This window comes from Sceloporus undulatus, chromosome 5 (genome assembly GCF_019175285.1).
Source record: "Sceloporus undulatus isolate JIND9_A2432 ecotype Alabama chromosome 5, SceUnd_v1.1, whole genome shotgun sequence".
Lineage (NCBI taxonomy): Eukaryota > Metazoa > Chordata > Lepidosauria > Squamata > Phrynosomatidae > Sceloporus > Sceloporus undulatus.
This window is the reverse complement of record NC_056526.1, coordinates 174,607,845-174,623,794: the sequence shown is the minus strand read 5'-3', so window position 1 is coordinate 174,623,794 and position 15,950 is coordinate 174,607,845. Positions and strand designations below refer to the sequence as shown.

General features: G+C 39.3%; 1 protein-coding gene across 2 annotated transcripts in view; it reads left to right on the top strand.

Moving 5' to 3' along the window:
* The window catches only part of GRID2 (glutamate ionotropic receptor delta type subunit 2), an 845,491-nt gene that overhangs the window by 371,578 nt on the left and 457,963 nt on the right, over nucleotides 1–15,950 (top strand). The gene's annotated exons all lie outside the window — the stretch shown is intronic.

The window sequence follows — 15,950 nt, the reverse complement described above, 5'->3', positions numbered from 1 at the left end:
CTTGTGTTGATAGTTCCTCTGAGAAGTATTGAATTGCTAAGGGTATTTTTTTCCTGTGTGACATGAAGCAGAGCACTGGCGACCCTCCTGCACTTGATGTGTCCTATCACATATGAATGTTGTTTGAGGAGGAAAGAATTGGAAAGAATAATATGAAAAGATTTGCCAGCCAATTCATATATTTTAAGTTCATTTTAAGAGTCAAATTAAACTAAAGCTGATAACAGTGCCTAATAACTGAACTTTAACTTACCGTTAGTCTTGCCACTGTTTATGAAATGTCATTGTATCATTATGAGGAAATGTATAATGGCATCTTAGAGGTCACCACTGCTGATGACTTTCTTTTAATTTTTTTGTGAAGTAGGCTGTCAGAGAGTCAGTGTGTTATAATTATTTGAGTGTTGGACTAGGACACGTGAAGACCAGGGCTCAAATCCCAACTTGGTCCTGGAAATCTACTAGGGGATTTTGGGCAAGTCACATTCTCTCAGCCTCAGAGGAAGGCAAATCCCATGGAACAAATTCTTCCAAGAACACTCAGTGATAGTTTTGCTTTAGGATTGCCATAAGTCAGAAATGACTTGAACAACAACAACCAAAACAACATTAGAAGGTCTAACTGTATGCTTCTCTAATTTAGTAAAGCATAATCTAAAGTCAGAATAAAAAAATAATAGCACACTATCACAACTGGTCAGTCCCCTATTCTGATTGACAAAAGGGAAGATGTCACTAATTTTTTAAAATAGAGTACTTCAATGGTCAATTCTTTTTTTCCCATTTTGCGCCAGATAAGCTGCCACATAGCATGATGTACATCCTGTCCCCATGTTCTTTTTTCTTGGATACCTAGGTGCATGTGTTTTGCTTAGCAATCAGTTGATGTATTTGAGAATCAGAGTTCACTTTGCTTTAGTTCAAATCAGCTGGGAACCAATGAAAATATAATATCTATCAACAGCATGAAGCTTATCTTGTTTAACTTCTTTGAAGTGATGTCTCCTGAAGGTTGATTTTTATAGTATACTTTAGTTTGGTTTGGCAAGAACATAGTTTGACCTGAATCCTTTGAGCTTTCCTATGGAAACCTGTTTGATTTTTATTCTACTTTTGATCAACCGGGTGGGGAGTTCAATGTGTGGCTCTATAGTAATAGAGAGAACCAGTGCAGGAGTCACACAAGGTGCATAGAATCATAGAATCGTAGAGTTGGAAGAGACCACTAGGGCCATCCAGTCCAACCCCCTGCCATGCAGGAAATCCAAATCAAAGCATCCCTGACAGATGGCCATCCAGCCTCTGTTTAAAGACCTCCAAGGAAGGAGACTCTATCACCCTCCGAGGGAGTGCATTCCACTGTCGAACAGCCCTTACTGTCAGGAAGTTCCTCCTAATGTTGAGGTAGAATCTCTTTTCCTGTAGCTTGCCTCCATTGTTCCGGGTCCTGTTCTCTGGAGCAGCAGAAAACAAGCTTGCTCCCTCTTCAATATGACATCCTTTCAAATATTTAAACAGGGCTATCATATCACCTCTTAACCTTCTTTTCTCCAGGCTAAACATCCCCAGCTCCCTAAGTCGTTCCTCATAGGGCCTGGTTTCCAGACCCTTCACCATTTTTGTCGCCCTCCTTTGGACACGCTCCAGTTTCTCAATGTCCTTTCTGAATTGTGGCGCCCAGAACTGGACACAATATTCTAGGTGGGGCCTGACCAGAGCAGAATACAGTGGCACTATTACTTCTCTTGATCTAGACACTATACTTCTATTGATGCAGCCTAAAATAGCATTGGCCTTTTTAGCTGCCGCATCACACTGTTCACTCATGTTCAACTTGTGGTCTACTTGGACTCCTAGATCCCTTTCACACGTAGTTTCATTCAGCCAGGTGTCACCCATCCTATATCTGTGCATTTTATTTTTCCGCCCTAAGTGCAATACCTTACATTTCTCCGTGTTGAATTTCATTTTGTTAGCTTTGGCCCAGCTTTCTAGTCTATTCAGGTCATTTTGAATCTTGATCCTGTCCTCTGGGGTATTAGCTATTTCCCCTAATTTGGTGTCATCTGCAAATTTGATAAGTATGCTCCCAATTCTGTCATCCAGGTCATTGATAAAGATGTTGAATAGCACTGGGCCCAGGACAGAGCCCTGTGGGACCCCACTGGTCACTTCTTTCCAGGATGAAAAGGAGCCATTGTTGAGCACCCTTTGGGTTCGGCCGGTCAACCAATTACAGATCCATTTAACAGTTCCTTTGTCTAGCCCACATTTTACAAGCTTGTTTGCAAGTATGTCATGGGAAACCTTGTCAAACCTGTATTTGTTGTGTGCCTACAAATAATTCCTAACTTAAGGTGACCATATCACTGGTTTGGAAGGATACAAGACTGGGGAAGCCTGATTTATAGCATGTGGTGTCCATTAAACTATAGTAGACAAAGAGATCTCATGCAGATGATGGAATTAGTGTAAAGATACTGGTGTGTTAGACTATGTGTGGTTGTATTGTCTGAGGGTTAAGAAATTTTGGGAAGAAATATTAAAGTGGATAAGTACAATTAATAATCAAATATATATACTTTTTCTCCAGGATTGGTGTCTCACAGAATAATCAGCCATAAAGCAATACAATTGTAATAATACAATTATACTCATCACATTAAAATAACATGTCATAAACACAATCGTTAAAAAGCATACAAAAGATGGAAATAAAGTCCCCTCTTATCCCATTAAAAAATCTCCCTGCAAACAATTACTCATTAAAAGCCTGCTTAAGGAGAAAAGTATTTTCTGCTTGCCAACGGAAGAAAAGATGCTGCATTTCAAGTGTCCTTTATTAATTTTGTCAGCCTTTGAGGGGAAGAATGAACTGTTATCAAACAGAGAATTTATCTCAGTATTGGAGATGACACATTCATGGAAAACACTACAAGGATTATCATTAAGAAGATGGCTAGGCAGGGTGTGGATACTAGGACTCTCAAAAAAACTCACAAAATGAGATTGGGAAGAGGTGAGAGTCTAACAAAGTAATTCAAAACAATCCAGATGCCTTTCCTCTTCCATATTACATATCATAGAACACCAATTAACTAACAGAATGGGAAAGTGTCTTCTAACAAACTATGAGTGTCCAGTTTAACCATAATACAGTATCTTTGTGACTCTGGCATTGAATCAAATTATTCAGTGTCTGTATGCAAAATGATATCTACCACTGATGAATATTTCCTGTATTAGTAAGAGGATTGTATAGAGAAGTGGAGGGAGTACCTTAATCTAACACAATTGAAAAATTTAGCTTGGCATATTTCACTCAAATTTCACTGAATAAAAAATGAACTGAGGGAAAGTATAGTTTTGTCAAGGTCTTGGACTGGAAATAGGGAGAAAAGCAATAGAGATGTAGTAGACATTAACAAACTTATTACGACAAATATATCTAGCACAAATGCATGGATTTACCTGCAGTTGGACAGGGTTAGTCTCCCTTAAAGAGTTGGCCATGTTTCCATGTCTCATACATTTTCATGAAAAAACAAAATAATTGTGGCTGTTTTGAAGACAAAGTTTGCTGTTGTAAATACTTCTGAACGTATTTGTCTGCAGTGTGACATGATTAATCTCTTTAAAGGGGGCTCTCATGTCTTTAAGTTGCCTGTATATGTTGGGGAAAAACAAAATGACAATGGGCATTTTTGTATGTTGGTGCATAACAATTGGCAGCATGAAAAACCAGGTTCAGGTCAAATAGGGTCAAATTGGGTCTGACACAATCCAAAATGAATTAGGGCTGAATCCAGATTGCTAAACTGAATTAGGAACCTTGCATACTCCTAAAAGATATGGCATAGATTTGATCTGCCCACATTCATTAAAAGACTCCAGAACAGCTTGACTAATTTATACTAATTAGGCATTGTTTGAAAATCCTGTGTGGTAGGTGTGCTTTAATTTCACAAGTGTTAAGGAGTGACAACTGGGGGGGGGGGGGATGATATTATTGACAGCTTGTAAAAGAAGAAGAAATAGTCATATGCAGTTCCTATGTCAGCTCATACAACCCATCAATGTCATCCTAGCCAAGGATCACTGGCTATTAGTCCCACAGAGCCTGCCAATGCTTGCTGAGCCTTCCTCACTCAGTCTGCCAGGATGTAAGTCACAGAGAAAAACCTTTTGAAATACTCCTCTTCTAAAGCCTACAGCTTTGTGATACTGAACCAAATGCAAATAATAATAATAATAATAATAATAATAATAATAATAATAATGTGAATAACTGTGTCTATTACTGAACAAAGCCTAAAAACTAAACCAATACCTAAGGTTTGGGTGTATGCATTCATACCTTACTAATTTTTGCTCAGTGGAACTTAACTTGACAAGGCATATATGAAGGACATGTGAATTGTATATTAATATTTTATTATTTTTATTTGTAACCTACCTACCTTCTCAACCATGCAATTTAAGGCAGATTGCAAAATATATATATAATAAAAATAAAAATAAAACAATGACAGATAAGCTGAATCTAAAAAAAAAAAAAAATTGGTCTGTGATAGGCCTTCTGGGTTGTGCGGCCCAGTAAGCAAATGTCTTGTGATTATGGGTCCAGGCAGCTGTGTATCCAAGTGCAGTCCTGCATTTGAAGACATCTTCAGTTTCAGGGTAAGGATGATACATGCTCCAGATGTTGAAGGACAGCACCATGAAATAGGGATATTATGCTGAAATAAGAAAGCAAAGAGTAATTATAACCATTTTCTTCCTGGCATGCTAAAAAAAAATCTTCAAAAATTTCAGTTTTTGAAGACTATTCACTGTTTGGGATTTATTTGGGCCAAAATTCACACATGGTGTTTTCAGCAGAAAACAATTTTATGTGCAGTAAACAGCATTTTCTTCAGAGAAAATAATGTCTCTGTGCATCAAATGCTACTTCTTACACACACAAAAAATAATGCTATAGCTTAAGGCTTATTCTATGCAGAATTTGTTTGAATAGAAAACAGATTTTTTTGTGTGTGCAGGAAACAGTATTTTCTGCATTTTCTTTAAGGAAAAGTAACATCAAGTCACTCAAGTAGCCCTTGAAGTTTTGTAGCTGGAATTAAGTTTAAGTGTTGTAACAAACTTTCCAGCATAGTTTGATTGTAACTTGAAGCATAACCTTATGGATGTTGTCATGTACCTTCAAGTCATTTGCAACTTATGGCAACTATAAGATGAACCTATCATGGGGTTCTCTTGACACAATTTGTGCAGAGGATGTTTGCCATTGCCTTTCCCTGAGGCTGAGAGCATGTGACTTGCCCAAGGTCACCAGTGGGTTTCATGGCTGAGCAAGTAGTTGAACCCTAGTCTCCAGAGTCACAGCCCAACACGCAAACCTTATGCCATGCTGGGTCTCTAGTGCTAAGGATGCCTGCTTACAAAAATGCATGACTGAGATTGGTGGCATTTACTAACAGTTAACTGGTGAGGAATATTATCTTTAGTCTATAAAGAGCTCCTTAATTCACCATATTCAGACTTCTGCTTGTTGCTGATAGACTGCATTTATTTTCCAGTGCTTTCATTTCTTGGTTACCACCTTCCTTTTCAGTTCACCTTCCAAGGAGAAAAGTGTTTTCTAAAAAATGCACATAGTTAAATAGGTACATGTATTTGCAATCAAAATATGTGTACATTTACTTTATTAGAAATCATGCACCTTCTTGGCTCATATTGTTTAATCTCTCAGTTTAAAAGGAATTACCTAGTTGGCATTATTGAAATTATGCCTATAAATATCTTTGTTCGGTGAAAAAAAAAGCTTATGGTTTTTATAGTAAATCTCAGTACAACAAACTGGGCTAGATTCCAGAATAAATATCATGCTAATCCAAATACTTCACATTGTACAAAAGGACAACATTAATTTACATATCCATTTATCAATGTCAAAGGTTTTAAGTTCAACACACTGGAATTGCATTTGACTTTTATCTTGCCTATCAGTAATTGCCTTTCATTAGAGGAATGATAGTGCATAATTTATATTTGGAATTATATATTTCTGCAGGGTTAAAATGTTATTTTCATTCTGTTCTGCTTTGTAAAAAATAGTCCAAATTCTTTTTGAATGCAAGTGGACTTATCCATTTGATTTATTATGAGGGCAAAGAAGAGCCATACCTATTATTACTGGTTGATAGAAGATTCCAATCTACTTAGAATTCACTTGCCAACAAAAAAAAATAGAAGCCTTTGAAAGAACTTATTATTTCCATATATGTCCTAATTAGTTGGTTGAGAGGAAAATGACTCTGAAAGCTCATTTCAGATCTATGGGAAAGCAGTCTCTTTCAGTTGAAACATTACAATTTGATGAGTATGGGAACAAATTAAAAAAAAGGTCAGTAACAACTGGAGCATCCATTTTAAAACAGGATCATACTAAACCTGATAATTAGTCTCCTCCCCCCACCTTTTAATGAAGAGGTGACATGGAGAAGGAATAGGCCAGATGAAAACCATGACATGAGGAGAGGTAATCTTTCACCCTTTAATAATCTTGGTTGGAGTTACTTCACTGCTGGGAGGAAAGCACTTGTTGACACCATTGAACATTAATCCAGTTCTCTGAAGATGCTAGCCACAGATGCTGCCAAAACATCAGGAATAAACTCTTCTAGAAGATGGACACATAGCCTGAAAAACCCACAAAAAAACTATGGATGCCAGCCGTGAAAGCCTTCAACATTACTGCAGTTGCTGGTGATTTCAGTTCGACTGGGTTGCCAGACACAACAATATGGGACAGGTCCTCCGTGTGCCAAGACAGATCAAGAGTCATTGGGAATATATGAAATAATCTTATATAACACCTTCTGAAATCTTGTGAGAAGATATCTTCTCTGGGCCCCTGTGAGATTTCAAAATTCATGTGCAACCCAAAGCCATACAGATCTCATGATAGGAAATTTATTCAGTGAACAAAATGTTTCACTCCACTGGAGAGGAGGCAGGAAATGTTGTGTCCAAGATGATTTCAGATTATTTGGGTTGGGGCTATGAGGACCAGGCTATGAAAATCTTCATTTCTCCAGTTCTTTACTCCTGCAACATCAGTTTCTACTATATAACCCTATGCTAGGAGAACCTTGCCTGTTCCTAGCTTGGTATATGTGTGTACCATCTGTTGATTTAGGATGACCACATGGATTTCATAGGATTTATTAGTCAAGGAATACTTAGAGGTGTGTTTGTCAATTCCTTCCTCTGAAATATAATCTACAGTACCTAGTATTTTTGGCAGTTTCCCTTCCAAGTACTAACCAGAGCTGACCTTACTTAGGGACTAAGTAAGAACTGAACCACAGCTTTGGCACAGCTTCTGGCCTCTTAGGATGCATACATCATTTAAACAACATACCTCCAAAGTGACTTGAAGCAGCTTTATTTTGGCCTGTCTGTATGGGCCCTTAGTTTCTAAGATCAGCCAAGATCTGTTGACTTCAGGGTAGTTGGGACAGTTAGGTATAAATATAATATATTTATTTGTACACATTACATGCATGTTTCTATAGATAACCTGGTACATATTTCCTATCCTGAATTCACTGATGATGTTTGATTTTGGAAGCTAAGCAGTGTTAAGCCAGGATAGTAAATGGATGAGGTACAGCCAAGAATACCAGATGCTGCAGGTGGCTATATTTCAGAGGAAGAAAATAGCAAACCATCTGTATGTATCCCTTCCTTGAAATTCATGGGTTCACCATAAGCTGACAAGCAACTTGGAAGCATATGCATCTTTCTTTCTTTCTTTCTTTCTTTCTTTCTTTCTTTCTTTTGTATTGTTATTTTCATTTGTAATCTGCTTCGCGTCCCAAGTCCTATAAAGAGCAGGATATACTTAAATCAGTATATATCATCATCATTCTTCTCATATTCTCTTCCTTGATTAGTAGGCAGATTCTTGTATTTTATCACTGAACTCAGAGGAGAAGTGAGGAGAGAGATTAGAGTAACTTTGTTTCCTGAGATGCAATAATTCTATATCCACTTAGGACAAAAACCTCTTGAATAAAATTGGTCTTACAGATAAGTTGACATGTATATTGTTCCACAGTTAATTGATTTTTAAAAAGAAACTGTCAGAATTGGGAAGCTTTCTACAAGAGTTCAGCAGGAATTAGGTTTGTAGAGACACACTGTTCATACACTCTATGAACAGTGTGTCTCTGAAAACACAATGAGAACTCTTAAAATACATTATTTAATTAGGTTATTACAGTGGGCCCTTCCCTTACACTGTGGATCCATTCTGGACCTCCTGCGTATGTGAAATATCATGTATGCTGGAGCCCCATTAGAAGTAATGGGGCTCGTGCCTGCAGCGTGACAAGCATGCCACAACCATGCACCACATTACTTCTTCTGGGGTGTGTGAGGGCTTCCAGAGTATGCTTGAACTCACCAAAGGTATGCCCATGTATGATGCAGGCGCACTGTACTTTGAATATGTGGCATCATTACTAATAACACTACCTAGCATTTGAGGATGTTGTTCAAAATGGCAAAGCATTTTTCCTACATTAATTCATTTAATCCTTCAACTCAGCTGGACTGGTCAATTTGACTGGTCCTGCATCTTCCCTTTTTCAATTTTGCAGATTTTGCCTAGGGACATGACTGTAGCATCTACCATTTTTGTATAACATGTCCCAAACTCTATGAAGATGCAGCAGTCAGGGGGCTCTAATCAATTACTGTCTCCTAAATTTGGATGCTTCCCTTCTACCCCAGAAAATGTGTCCAGACTCCCAAATTATAAAGGCTTCTTAATTATGTCCATCTGTGATCTGTAGGTCATTTTCATTTTTTAAAAATTGTCCACAAAAATCCAGCAGGGTGTGTGGTTTTCTTTTGTAAACTACACAATTGTAAAGGTTGTTCTTACTGATAATTCCCTGTACCCATTCTTCTGAAAGTTGTCTGACTCAGTCCCTTCAGAAAGGGCAACTTCTCTTGTAAAGTTTATCTAATCCTCCCACTAAATTAAAAGGTTATCATTAGTTCTTTTTCAACAGATGATAGTAAATGAATAAAAAAAGTGCACCTTGTTTCAAACATGCTCAGATGATGTTTACAAGATATTTATCTCCGCTTTGTCATGGACGGATATTTACAAGATAGTATCTCCGCTTTGTCATGGATGGATCATTTCCTGGTTAAGGTTGGACTGAAGGCCACTATCCCTCTCTCCGGGGGTGGAGGACTGATTAGAATGGTCCGCCCTCGAAGGCTGATGGAACTCTGGTTAATATGTGGAATAACAACTTTACCAGAGCAATTGACATGATCGCTCCCAAGCGTCCTTTCCAACCCGCTCAAAATCGTAACCCATGGTATACAGAAGATCTTAGACAAATGAAGCGGGCTGGACAACGACTAGAGCGCCAGTGGCAGAGAACTCAACTCATATCCAATAAGACACTTCATTCGACCTTTCTTAGGTCCTATCAAGTGGCGATAGATGCAGCTAAGAAGTCCTTCAATTCTGCATCTATCACATCTGCAAAATCTTGTCCAGCTGAGCTGTTCAGGGTAGTGAGGAACCTAACCCAACTACCTCTTACCCAGAACCCATTATTAGATTCTTGGGGGTGCTTCTTGACTCATTGCTCCTACTGACAGCTCTGGTGGATGTGACAGTCAAGAGCGCTTGCTATCACCTTCGTCTGATAAGCCAACTCCGCCCCTTCCTGGAGCCGAGGGACCTAGAAACAGTAGTACATGCACTGGTAACCTCTCGATTGGACTTCTATAATGTGCTCTACTTGGGGCTACCCATGTGCCAAGTTTGGAAACTTCAGCTGGTACAAAATATGGCAGCCAGATTGATCACGGGAACTTCTAGGAATGACCATATAACACCGGTCTTGAAGTCCCTGCACTGGCTGCCTATTAGTTTCCAGGCAAAGTACAAGGTGTTGGTGATTACCTTTAAAGCCTTACATGGCTTGGGCCCAAAGTACTTGAGGGAACGCCTTCTTCCCTATTGTCCGTCCCGCACATTAAGGTCCTCTGGAAGAAATCTACTACAGCCAAAAAAAATCTAGGCTAACATCTGTCTCCCAGAGGGCCTTCTCTACTACTGCTCCTAAACTATGGAACGCCCTGCCGGAGGAGATCCGTCACATTTCCACTCTGACAGCTTTTAAGAAAGCACTCAAGACGGATCTCTTCCGGCAGGCCTTTCCAACTTAGTTACCCTCCCCAGATATAGAGATATTTGTCCCCTCATCTGTCTATTTCCCCCCCGCCAATGTTTCTGCCTATTTTTTGTTTGTTCAATGTTTTTAATGTTTTTAATGTTTTTAATGTTTTAATATTATTACTGTTTAATTCTGTTTTAGTATTGGGAATGGGTGGTGGTGGTAGGTCTAGGGTTTGATTTTTTAACTCTATTGTAATTTGTTGTATTTTATTGTTGTAACCCACCCGGATTCTTTGTGATTGGGCGGGCTAGAAATAAATCTATTATTATTATTATTATTATTATTATTATTATTATTATTATCATTATCATTATTATTATGAAAAATAATGTTTGTATGAAACACTATTTTTAATAATGTGACCAACTAAATTGTGTGTAATTGAAAAACGAATGTGGAGAAATACGCTTTGGTGAATGCAAAATATTGGATAAATCCTAATCCTAAATTTGCAACTCGGGAAAAGATGTAAAATACCTGTGCAAATTTCACCTCCAGGAGAGCAAATACACAGTCTTGTGATCCAAAGTGAACTATGGATAGAAAGGAAATGTAGGTGGGATTTGAAGAAACTGAATGAAATCTGCTCTGTAGTATTTTGAACATATATTAAATGGAGAAACAAGAATGGCTTTTGAGGAATTTATTTTAGTAGGCTCCTTGTTTTCTGATTCTGCTTGGCATGAACATATTTGAAATCATGCACTTTGTCATAGTTGTAAATTCTTCATGAAGAAACGAGTCAATTATACAAAGAAACCTTAAATGTGAGTTTTGTGCCATTTTACTCTTGAGGCATTTTATAGGTATTGTGTGAAATATAAGCTTCTTCAGTGTTTAAAAACATTTATATTTAATGTTCTATTAGTGCTCAGATTGCAAAAATTTTCAGCAAACTGCTTGAAAGGTGAAAGGAGTGAGGTCTTTTCTTAGAGAATACATTTTGTTTCATTTATTATTCTCTTTTATGTTAGCTGTATATTATTTTAAATTATCCTGGCATTTTGAACTCTTAAAAAAAAAAAAAAGGCACAAAATCTGTATTTGTCTGCAGTTTTGTTCTATTCTTCTCTTCCTTCCATCCTTATTTGCTTTGAGGAAACCAATTGTAGTTGAAGATCCTTATTTTGGAGGTTAACTTGTAGGATAAAGATTCATAATTGAAAGAAATGTTATTAAGAAAAATGAAAGTTTAAAAAGGATGTTTTATAATGAAAAAGAATAAGTGCTCAATCTTTTAGTTAAGGTGAGGGATCAATTGGACCTGATATTGTCAAGGTAGTACAAAACTTAACTATCAAGTCCTAATATTTGCTTTCAAGAAAGGCTGTCTCTAGCAAGATAAACGCCATGAATGTTTTATATCTGAATGAAAAGAAATAGAGTTGGAACTCCTCAGAAGTTGATATTTTGCAGGGTTAACCTGCTTGTGCTGAGACCAAAGCCTGGACACCATGTTGGGATGTAAACTTGGCCACAGATTTAATGCAATTAGCAGGACAAGTCATATAAACATACAATGTATATGTGTCAGTTATGAGGAGGGTCAAGGGAGTCAATGGTTCAGTACGAGGTAATTCCCTAGATGGGGTGTACCCCAAAATAGGTCAGTAAACCTCAGTGCAGGGTATTCCAAATTAGTCACTCATCATGTCTGAAATCTAGGCCAAGGGTGTAGTAACCTGCATCTGTTTCAACTGCTTTTTCCACCCAATCCCTCCCTCTGACTGCTGTGCTCTATTCCCACCAATTGCCAGGTGGCCTCTGCCCCTTTCCTCCCTCACTGTCCACCCAGCACTGCCCACAGCCACAACACTCCCCCATGCTGCTCCACACCCACATATGAGAGAGGCCTAGCAAGAAGTAGTGAGAGTCAAGACTGACAGGCTTGAATGTTTGATATTTCTGCCATGATCATGAGAGTTTTCTCCTTTTTATATTACATCTTCCACCAGTCTTAAGTCAAAATTAAATTTGTGTAACTTAGTAACAATAGTTTAATAAGAATACCAATGAAGTATGGTCTAGCATTACAGGAATGAGTCTAGCCAAGCTTTGGGTTCACTTACCAGTCCCCCACAGATTTTCCTTTAATGTGCCATGAAAAGGTCAGAAGTATTTTCTTATAACAACAGTTTAGTATTACATGCAAACTGACAAACTTTAGTTAGTCTTACAAGGGATAAATATTCTGACTTGATTTCATCATTCCCACCCCCCATCTTGGTTTGAGGCTTTGGTTGTGGGTGCATCTACCATAAGATGGAAACAACTTGAAGTTGCACAACAAGAACAGATTGGTTAGGAAAACGACTTGCTCTCTCGATCCCTGTCCCTCATGGCTAGCAGCTCAGGGAGGAGCGGCAGTAACTTCGATGTTACACCGCATAATTAATACATCACTCAGGGAAGGGCACATTCCAGCTAGTCTGAAATTGGCCATTGTAAAACCATTGTTTAAAAAGCCCTCCCTTAGCCCCCTGTTGCATAACAATTATCGGCCTGTATCGCTATTGCCTTTTCTGGGGAAGGTGATCGAGAGGGCAGTTGCTATCCAGCTTCAATCGGTCTTGGATGATACTGATTATCTAGACCCATTTCAAACCGGCTTCCGGGCAGGCTATGGAGTTGAGACTGCCATGGTCGCCCTGGTCGATGATCTCCGTCTGGGCATGGACAGGGGAAGCGTGTCCCTGTTAGTGCTCTTAGACATCTCAGCGGCTTTCGATACCATAGACCATGGTATCTTTCTGGAACGCCTGAGGGAGTTAAGAATCGGGGGCACTGCGCTGCAGTGGTTCCGCTCCTACCTCTCGGGTAGATTGCAGATGGTGCAGCTGGGGGACGTGCGCTCCGATAAGAGGGTACTTACATCTGGTGTCCCTCAAGGAGCCATTCTGTCCCCCATGCTATTTAACATTTACATGAAACCGCTGGGTGAGATCATCCGGAGACATGGGGCGTGGTGTTATCAGTATGCTGATGACACCCAAATATATTTCTCTATGTCTCTGACTGATGCAGTGACCAGGAATGGCATCTCTCCTCTGGATGCCTGTCTGAGGTCGGTAATGGGCACAGACTCAGTTTGAATCCAGAGAAAATGGAAGTGCTCGTGATAGGTTCCCCGGGCCCAGGGATGGATATTTGTCCACCTGTCCTGAACGGGATCACGCTTCCCGTGAAGGACTCAGTTCGCAGTCTGGGGGTGCTCCTGGACTCATCGCTCCACCTTACATCTCAGGTGGATGCGACGGTCAGGAGCGCCAGTTATCAGCTTCGGCTGATACACCAGCTGCGACCCTTCCTGGGCCGGGGGGACCTTGAAACGGTGGTACATGCTCTGGTAACCTCTCAGCTGGATTTCTGTAACGCGCTCTACATGGGGCAACCTTTGTACCATACTCAGAAGCTTCAACTGGTTCAGAATATGGCAGCAAGACTGGTCACTGGATCTTCCAGGGCCAGCCACATAACACCTATCCTTAAAGACCTTCATTGGCTGCCCATTCGCTTCCGGGCGCAATACAAGGTGTTGGTTATTACCTATAAAGCCCTAAATGGCTTGGGCCCAGGGTACTTGGAGGACCGCCTCTCTCCATACCATCCGCCCCGCACACTCAGATTGGCTGGGAAGCAATTGCTAAGAGTTCCTGAAGTGAGATACTCTACCACCATACAGAGGGCATTTTCCACCTCGGCCCCCAAGCTCTGGAACTCGCTTCCCAGCGAGCTCCGCTCGGCCGCCTCTCTGGACCAATTTAAAAAGGGGCTCAAAACACACCTTTTCCAGCAGGCATACCCCTAATACCCCTGAGATATCCCCTTTTCTCCCCTCATTGATGCATAATTGTGCTAGTCTGGACAGTTATTTTCATTGTAGGATGTTTTAATTGATGTTTTTAATGTATTTTATTGTATTTCATGGACTGTATTGTTGTATGGTCTAAGTGCTGTAACCCGCCTTGATCTTTGGAAAGGCGGGCTAGAAATAAAGTTGGTTGTTATTATTATTATTATTATTATTATTATGACAGTTGGCATAATTTCATTAATAGTTTTTGTGCATTTTTGTAAAATGTACAATATTGCAAAACATAATCATTGAAGAACAATGGCTGGCATCCCATTCAGTAATGATAAGATCATAATCTGAATGTACAATTTAGAATCTTGTAACTGCTGATGTTGATGTTAATGTTACAGTCATGGGGGAGGGGGGGAATCATGACCACAGATAATTTACATAAATTCAACCTAGATAATGAGGAAATAGAAATAATTAAAGATTTTCTATACCTTGGTTCAGTCATTGATCAAAATGGAGATTGTAGTTCTTTTGCTGAAGAAGACTAGGACTGGGAAGTGAAGCTATGAAAGAACCAGACAAGATCCTAAAGTGCAAAAATATGCAACTGAACATCACTCTCCTTGGAAACCAAAATGACTAAACTGAGGCTATTGTACTTCAGACACATTATGAGAAGGGATGATGCATTGGAAAAGACGACAGTGCTGTTAGGTAGCAGAAAGAGATAACGGCTTCATACAGTACTAGATGGATGGACTCAATCAAGGAGGCCATGACTCTAAGCCTCCAGGACCTGAGCAGAGCAGATGAGGACAGAGGTGTTTGGAAATGTCTCACTCATAGGGTCACTATGTGTCGAAGTCGGCTTGAATGCAATTAACAACAATCAATCAAACATGGCCACTCCCACCCCCACAAAAAAAACCCCAATGTTTTCATTTTCAAAATGATGTCTGGAGTATTTCTCCATCTGCAGGGCACCCCAAGACAAGCAGTTGCTGCAGGACTCTCAGGAATCTCTCCAGCTGTCTGTTTTTGACTTGCCCCATAGTTAGGAGAGTGAGGCAAACATCATTTCCCATCACTGCAATCTTCATAACCTTGGAAACTTTGGATAGGGCACTGCTGGACAGAAAAGGGAGTGTTTTTGGAGAGTGGCACTGTCAGATGTAACTACACTGGTGGTCACTGTGGTTGCATTTGATGATGCAGAATTTTAACTCTTATAGCGCTGCAAAAGTAGAGTTGCTGAGAACATAAGATAAAAAGCATTCTCCTGGATAAGGCAAGATTGGTATTAAATGGAATGCAGCATTAAATAAGCATTAAAAGACATTCCAGCAGTCTGTTTCCACAGTAGTTATTTTCTTGTATCCGGTAAGTCCTTAAGCAACACATAATGGCAATGATTTCTCTCAATTCTTGTTCCTATGAGCTGGCATTCAATGTTATGTTGTTTCTGTAACTAGAAGTAAGTATGTAAAGAATACTCATAATATTTATCATTTTTCATGGGGAAAGGTGCCTCAAAACTTGGGGGGGGGGACCAACATTAGACTTTAGATGTTTTGTATCTCAAAATGTTTTTGTGAAAAAATCATTTGTGCACCAAGCATTGCTATTCATGCAAAAATAATGCAGAAAACAATATCTGTTGTACAAAATATCCTGTTTTCTTCACTAAAAGCCACAAGAATTGTGTTTTGGCCCAAACAACATTTTATGCAGAAATGAATTTCTTACAAAATAACTCCAGATCTTTTTTTCAGATAAATGCACAGAAATTCACATAATCATGTCTAAGAGAGAGATAATTTTCAGTTTATTCTTCGTTATCTGATGGAATGAAATTTTACATC